Source organism: Panthera pardus, unplaced genomic scaffold (genome assembly GCF_024362965.1).
Source record: "Panthera pardus isolate Hobbes unplaced genomic scaffold, ASM2436296v1 HiC_scaffold_6, whole genome shotgun sequence".
In the NCBI taxonomy this organism is placed as follows: domain Eukaryota; kingdom Metazoa; phylum Chordata; class Mammalia; order Carnivora; family Felidae; genus Panthera; species Panthera pardus.
The window spans coordinates 83,454,924-83,463,117 of NW_026526991.1; positions in this window are offsets into that span (position 1 = coordinate 83,454,924).

Genomic DNA, 8,194 nt, shown 5'->3' on the forward strand with positions numbered 1-8,194 from the left:
TACTTGTCTTGAAAAGTTAATGCATCATTTGTTGAGAGAAGTCATTTGTCACCCACAAAGACACACACCAATCATTTTATCGAAAGGCTTTCAAAAGGATAAATATGTGATAACTCCAAGTCCTTAGCATCTGGGGAATGTAGCCGTATGGAGTTTAAAGGAAACTCAGGAGCATCCCTCTGGGGCATGGGGGTAATGCAAACTTGCATAATGGAGGTTCTCAAAACCTAGGTAAACACAGCCTAGCCTCCTCCATTTCAGCTGCCATATCCTGGCGGCTCTTTTCCCTTTCAATTGCATGGAGATGAAGGAGATATTTGAGTGAAGCAAATGGTCTCACAGTTACATATATTGGAAAAACACATTCCCTTTGCATATCTGCTATGTCATTCAGATGTAAAGTATTTAACTTTTGATCCCAAACTGATCACAGCAGCTAGTCTAGTGGCTTGGCAGGACAGCTGTGTGCAATTGCCAAGACTTCCAAGTTTTTAACCTCTTTAGCTGAATTGTCACTCTGCAATAGAGAACTACATAGAGAGTAGAATGGGAAATTGCGTATTCGTCAGGACAGACTCGATTTACCTCTATCTCATGGTACTCGCCACTTCCATGAGGATAAGATCATCCCCGGGGGCTTGTTAGGTATGCAGATTATTAGGTACGCCCTCTGTAAATTTTGGTTCAGTGGGTCTGGTTTGGGGTCCAGAAATCTGTTTTTGTCAAGCACTCCAGGTGTTCCTGATCTTCAGGGAACTTTGGGAAACATTGCAAAAATGATTAAGTAAATTGAATAAAACAGCATTCTTCAACTCACCGTATACTATTTAAGCTTAAGAGGAACACTGTAATATAGGACCTTACCAAGCATCAAAATAATGAGGAAATAGTTGGGGCTGCATATTCTATAATTTTGCAAGCCACTTTAGTAGAAGGAATGACGACAATATAAAAAGCAACTGTGCCAAATTTTTTATTGGGTCTCCAGATTGCTTCACTAAAGTAAGTACCGCCAATTAGGTCGGGGTAAAAAAATGTGGGTCAGGCTATATTTTCCTTTCATTACAAAGTGAAATAAATTTGTTACTGGTACTACAGTTAAGAAAAATAAATCTTTTGTTTCTTCCAAATATACTTTATTACGTGCTTATGACAACGAAGGTCTTCTTTTGGGTCTGTGGTACCCACCATGTAATCTTCCTCGTGTACACCATCTCTGCATACAATCTTGTAAAAATCAAACTCATTTAAGGCAGAAAAACGTGCTTTCCAGGAATGGTTTTCAAACTGTTATTCTAGCAGCTGGACATTTTGCCCAAACCCGGGTACATAAATGAGTAGAAGCAGCTATGTTTTCACCAGGGGCTGGAGGAGTTGGGGGCTAGGAGAGGTCTACAGGCTTCCCAGCTCTAGAACAGCACTTTCCAAATGCACTAGCCTCCCTTGGTAGGAGAGGAGAATTCAAGGCATTAGGATAAAACAAGTTGATATTACATGAAAAACGATGTTCTGGTAGCTTCTGAAATGCCTCCACAGACAGGGCAGAGCAGAGCTTGAAAAACTCTGCTAGGGTTTTTCCTCAAGGGCGGTAGCCTTGGTTCACTCAGTCAACGCCATGCCTACCACATGCCAGATACTAACGAGAGGTCTATTGTAGCGCATTTCTATCATATGCTATCATAGAAATTTTCAAAGTTTGTATCCTTTCACAAAGAATGATTATGATTTCCATAGAGCACATAGGACCTGTGGACGGAAATGGAAGAGAATGTTTCTGCTCAATTAACAAAATGTGCATGCACTTTCAGAATAATGTCCCACCAGTAACCGCGATAGCCTAACTTTGTGTGTGGGCAGCCTCTGGTGTGCAGCAAGATGGACTGGGATTAGAAGGCATGACTGTTTCTGTTTAACTTGCTCTGCACAGCGCTGTCTGCAGGTGGGCACTCAACAAAAGCTGCCAGTCTTAGCATCCAGAGATGTGGTTGTGATCAGTCATCATATTATTAAATTATTCATCTCATATTAAGTGACCACAATTTCAACATTGGCTTCTCTTGATAGATGTACAATTCATATAGACCATTGGAACTATATTCAGGGCGTGCTGTGATTTCGTCTGCAATGTCACTCATAGTGGAAAAAATATGCCACACTTTTTTAAGCAAACAGGCTTCTTTTCACAGTGGACAGAGAATACCGTTAAACAGAGGAAACACAATATCCCTTTTCATAGCAAGAGATCAAATGTCTGCAGAAGAGTTTAATTTATACTTCTCCATGTGCCAGAGCCCAGTCTGAGACATAGCAGCATTTCAGTACTTTCAATCAGGTCATAGTTTCCACCATGAATGACTTCATCCCTTTTAAAATAGAATAAATGGAATTCCACAGTATACTATGGGTAGGGATTATAGGAAATTAAAAGACGTATAGTGCTCAGCACACTAAATAATTGTGACATTGAGCTGGGAAAATAACACTTATGCGGCAAGTCCTTCTTGGGTGTTATTTGTTAGATTTTGCTCCAGCTTTCCAGGAGAGCGGAAGAGAAGTATTGCAGTGTGGGCCAGGAAGAGAATTCTAAGCCATGCCTGCTCAAAGTTTTCCCTTTTGAAAATATATGTGAGCATGAAGTTAGATCAGTGGTGTGACTTGATTTCGTTGTCCACCAGCCCTACTGTCTGACTCTCTCTGGATTTAGTTCTCTGGTTTCAGTGTCTTGGTGATGAGGACTCTACAGAATGAAGCCCAGCGGCCTGCAGCTTGGGGTAGATGCAGTGAGAGAGGGGCGGGAGGAATCCTGCTCAGCCACAAGAAGGCCCTGCAGTTTAAAGATGACAGTGGACTCTGTGAATGCCCTGAATGCAACCATCGTATGTGAGCTGGTATAAAAACTAGAATTTGTTGCTTTATATAGAAACTACCTAGAAGAGAAAGCGAGGGTGGTCAAAAGTAAGAGGGAGGCAGATTCTTCTCTGGAGGACTTTTTCTTCCCAATGTACTTTCAGGCTGACTTTTGACCTTATTTAATATGGTTTTGTAAGTGAAGTAATTTGATGTGTTTCTTGAACAAATGAATATACACGCTAGACCCGCCTGCAGCGGTATATTACACATAAGCTTTCTGTTGATGAGTGATGAAAATACAATATTTTCATTCTGTTGTGCTCTCTTTACAATCACGTTTGTGGCATTAAATGGTTGCGGTGTTGAGATTTGCACGCCTTTTAAAAAGAGCCCAGTGAGCAGGCCTTCCCTTTGGGAAGATTACTGCTGGAAAAATGGGGGTTCTGAGAGAGAGTGAATACAAATCCATTGCAGGTGAGCCAGCACAATTTAATCACATAATATATTTATAATATATCCCCAGGAATTCATGTTTGCTTTGAATCTGCCTACCAGATAGGCCACAAGGAGATAGAAATGACTTACGGTGGTTTCTAGTGCCTAGAGCTGAGTGTATGCTATGTTTCTGTTCACACATAATCAACAAACAAAGGAGGAGGTGCAGCTGCTCAAAAGAGTTTAAGGGAGGGCCGATGTACAGGTGGGAGTTTTTAAATCTTGACATACTGATAAGATTTCTGCATGGCTTCAAAGCTTGTTAAAAAAAATGACCTACATTGCCAGTATTTCTTTGAAATTCCTAATCTGTTGCTAAAACAGAGCAAACCAAGTTCTCTTTTGTGAACTTGAGTAAACACATTCTTCATCACCATCAAAGATGTGGCAAGAAGAGGGAAGGACCTGCCTTTGTGATTCAAGAGTCCTCTACCAGTGTTCTGTGCATATTTGTGGGTACAGTCATATCTTTCAAAGAACGACCCAAACCAAATACTTCTGGTAATCTCCAGGCTTTTAATATGTGACAAAGCAGGGTAATGGGTTCAGGCGTGTTATTTGGAGCCTTTCTGTGAGTGTAGTACCCGATCAATAGCTACACTTGCTCTTCTGGGGCACCTGCTTATGGAAGGAGTTCAGAATATTGGAGAAATAAGCATTACACAAACAGATGGGGAAGCTAAAGCAATGAAAAGCTCTTGACCTGGCCAGAGTCAATATGAATGGTCAATAGAGAAGCAGAGAGCTTGCATTGTCAAGCTCTTTGTTAGGGTATCATTTACAGAATCTGATGCCTTTGAGTTGGTGAGAAGGGTGATCAGGGAGAGTTTTAAGGCCATAGAGACTAATGTGTTCCACCTCAGAGAACAGAGTCTCTCCATTTACCCATATTACAGTTATTCTTACTCTGTGAAAGTTTAAAGCAGGAGAAATGAGCCTCAGTCTTGTTAGTAGTGTCTATGGCACTCTTAAAAAAATGGGAATCAAATTGAAAATGGGTTGGTGATGGAAACGGTGTTAGTCAGAGTCCCCCTAAGAAAGAGAAGCAATAAAATAATTGTGTGTGTGTGTGTGTGTGTGTGTGTGTGTGTGTGTGTGTTGTGGGAGAGAGAGAAAGAGATTCATTTTCAGAAATTTATCCATGCCATTGTGGAGGCAAGTTCAAAATCTGCAATGTAGGCTAACACGCTGGAGACCCAGAAAAGAGGTGATGTTGTAGTTTGAGCCTAAAGGTAGTCTGCTGTCAGGATTCCCTTTTCATTAGGGGTCAGTCTTTTTCTATTAAAGCCTTTAACTGATTGGATGAGGCCCATCCACATTATGGAGAGTAATCTGCTTTCCTTAGAGTTTACTAAGTGAAATTTTACTCTCATCTTAAAAACCTCCATGAAAACATTTAGAATAATGTTCAACCACATATTTGAGCACCATAGCCCAGCCAAGTGGACAGACAAAATTAACAATCACAGAAAACAGGCAGGCTAAGTATTGAAGGGTGCCAGAGACCTGGCTGCAGGGACAACACCCTTATCTGATCACATAGGACATAGGCAAATATATTCTCTGATGGCAACAGATACAGATACTTTTCCTTTTTATTGACGATGGTGGGAAGTTTTCTGAAAGTCACTTGGAGTAAATTTCATACCCAAAAGGAAGTAATATCATGGGGAAAAGGAATGCTATAAAATATAGCATCAGAGAATGATTACAAACTCTCATATAGTGTACAAACACATATATAAATCTACAAAGCATTGGCCCAAAATTTGAAGTAAACAAGCCATATCCAAATGAAACCAGACAAGTGAAAATATAAAATTCAAATAAATGTTCAAAACATATAAAAATCTATTAACAAGTATATGATTGGGCTTCTACTATAATGTGACACATTATCAGGTCCTAATCAATCATTCCCCTTGATAAGGTTGGCAAAGTTTTAAACATTTTTTTAGTGTTGTAGGTAGAACGATAAACTTTGGAGGTTATTGTTTTAAGAAATCCCATAGCTAAGTAACTAGCCCTAACTAAGTGCATCACTCTGTGTATGTTATCTCTGTATCACCTTTACCCCAAAAGATGCATACGCCTCAGCCACTGTCTCATTGGGTAGGTTGCATATGCTCACAGAGATATGTGGTTTTCTTTTTCCTGTACACATATATATCCATATCAATATATAAACATATGAGGATATGCACTTGATTTCTATTATGATTATACTAATCATCAATAGATTATTTTTTAGTGCCTACTATGTGCTAGGCCCTGTGCTAATCTCTAGGAATATAACAAGGAACATGTTGACCATGATTTACTTTGTGGACAAATTGGAGTTTATACTCTGGTGAAAGAGGGAGTTAAAAACAGACAAGTAAAACAGTTACAATTAGCATTTAAGTGTTATGAAGATAAAGGAAAGAAGCTTAAGATAGAAAATAAGGAGACATACTTTTAATAGGGAGTTCAAGAAGGAAATCTCAGAGAAGGTAATATTTAGTTTGAAGTCTAGAGGATAAGAGTATAACAGAAGAGAAAATAGTCATTTAAAAATGTAGGATACTAGAGTGGTTGGCTCATAGTAAGTGCAGGGGAAGTAAGAGCTGAGACTGGGGAAGTAAACAGGACCTCACAAACCTTGATAAGGGCTTTGGCTTTTGTTCTAAGAGCTATGGGAAGATTTGAAAGCAGTGGACTGACATGAGACAAAATTTGCATTTTAATAAGATGACCGATTGCTGCTGTATTGAGCATGGCTTGGTGAGGGGTAAGTATGGAAGACGTGAGATCAATTGATCTTTAAATAGTCACTTTAATGAGATGACAGCATACTAGTCTAAAGTGAGGGCAGAAGAGATGTTGAAAAACAAACTGATTAATATGTATTTTGGAAATAGATTGGACAAGACTTGCTGTTGTATGAATGTGGTGCAGGAGGAAAAGGAAAAATTAAAGATGACATCTGTATTTCTTAGTTGAGCAGCTGAGTGATTGGTGGTGCCATTTACTGAGGAGAAGATTGGAGCTTATGATGAGGGAATAGGTTTGAGGAGGAAATCAAGAATTCCATTTTGGATTTATTAAGTTTGAAATGTCTATAAGATATCCTATTTAAGTAAGCAATGTTGTGTGTGTATATGGAGGTCAGAAGTAGGGTATCATTTTAAAGTCATCACAATTAAAATGGTATTTAAACCCAGGAAATGATGAGATATGTGAGTAGGTTAGAGAAGGTAAGAGGCTTCTCATTTGGCTTTGAGTTTTATTTAGAGAGTAGTTATAGAAGAATCCAGCAAAAGAGAATAGGAACAGCCAGAGAAAAAAGGGCAAATCAAAACAATGTGATGCTTCAAAAACTAAGAAAAGAGATAATTTCGGGACAATGGCAGTATTTACCTGTAACAAACACTGCTGCAAAATTGCATATATGGAGAATACCTTGTAAGAGTTCATTGAATTTGGAGTCATGGAGGTCATTGATGATGTTGACAAGTGATCATGCCCTTCCTTCAAAAGTACTTGGAGCAGAAATCAGATTGCAGAGAATTAAAGTATAAATGGGACGTAGGAAGTGGAGAGCAATATACATAGATCATTCTTTTGAGAGATTCAGGTATTCAGAAGGAGAGCAGAAAAATGGCGTGGTAATTGTAGGAAAAAAGATGCAATTTCATTCATTAATGGTAGATACCAAGAATGTATATTTTCACTAGCATTGATTTCTGATGCATAAAAAACTATAGCTGAAAGAACCAACAATTAACACTTGAGATTAAAGAAGAGAAAGAATCAAGGGCACACATGGATAAAATGATGGCAATATGTAATATGACTCATATGGAAAAAACCTGTAGTAAACATTCTAATATACTTTTCCCTTTTTAACTCAAAGCCATTCTAATCAGGTTGTTCAAAGTTTAATAGAATAACTCAACCTATGAAATGATTTCATGTCATTGTGGTATAACCTTTCAGGGAAAGAGAGATCATTATTGAGAAAGTAACTCAACTATAGTATTTCTTTAAAAAATGTAAATGTATCTTTAATTTCCTGATTCTTTCCTTCTGAGTCTGGAATGCCCAGTTGATCCGCCTCAAGAGGCATAAATGGCAGAAAAATCTCTCCCCATCCTCTGTAAAAACCAGCCCACTGTAGCCTGTGGAATTCAGGATCTCAGGCTTTCATGATTTCACATGCTGATTTTAAAATAACTCTGTATTAGACAAAATTTCAATCTCCCAACTCAGTTCAATCAATGCAATTTATTTGTTTAAAACTGAACTTGATACTTATCGGGATAAAAGGCAAAAGACATACTCAAGTCAATTCAGGGTCTCCTTCATTTGCCTTGGGATTGTCTTTAGGATCAGGAAGGATTATGTAGCTCCAAAATGTGGGGATAGAAGTGAACATGTGCTCTTCTTGTTTGCAGTTGATTCATGTGATGTTCTCCTGAGGCACCTTCATTGCTATCCAGCTAGTGGTCATTAGGCCACACAGATCACTCTATAAACACCTTGTCCCTTTTAGGCCCTGGGCTTTTGGTGCAATATCTGAGCTTCTCTTGAGTACTGGGAAGCATTCCACTAATGCCATATAACTGAGCTGCAGCAAACTCAGTGGGGCTGCCTCACTGCCAAGTGTAGAGACACCTGTATAGGACTTTCTGCACTGGGGTGTTGGACTATAGGAAACAGAAAACAGATTTGTCTGTGTTCTCACATTCCTCAAATCTATCTGGGGATTTCTACCCGCTTCCTCCTAAGACTGACTTGTGTTAAGTAAGGTAGACAAGCCAAGAGGCCCCTTTATCTAGCACTCTATATCTAAGCCCTGTATTTCAGA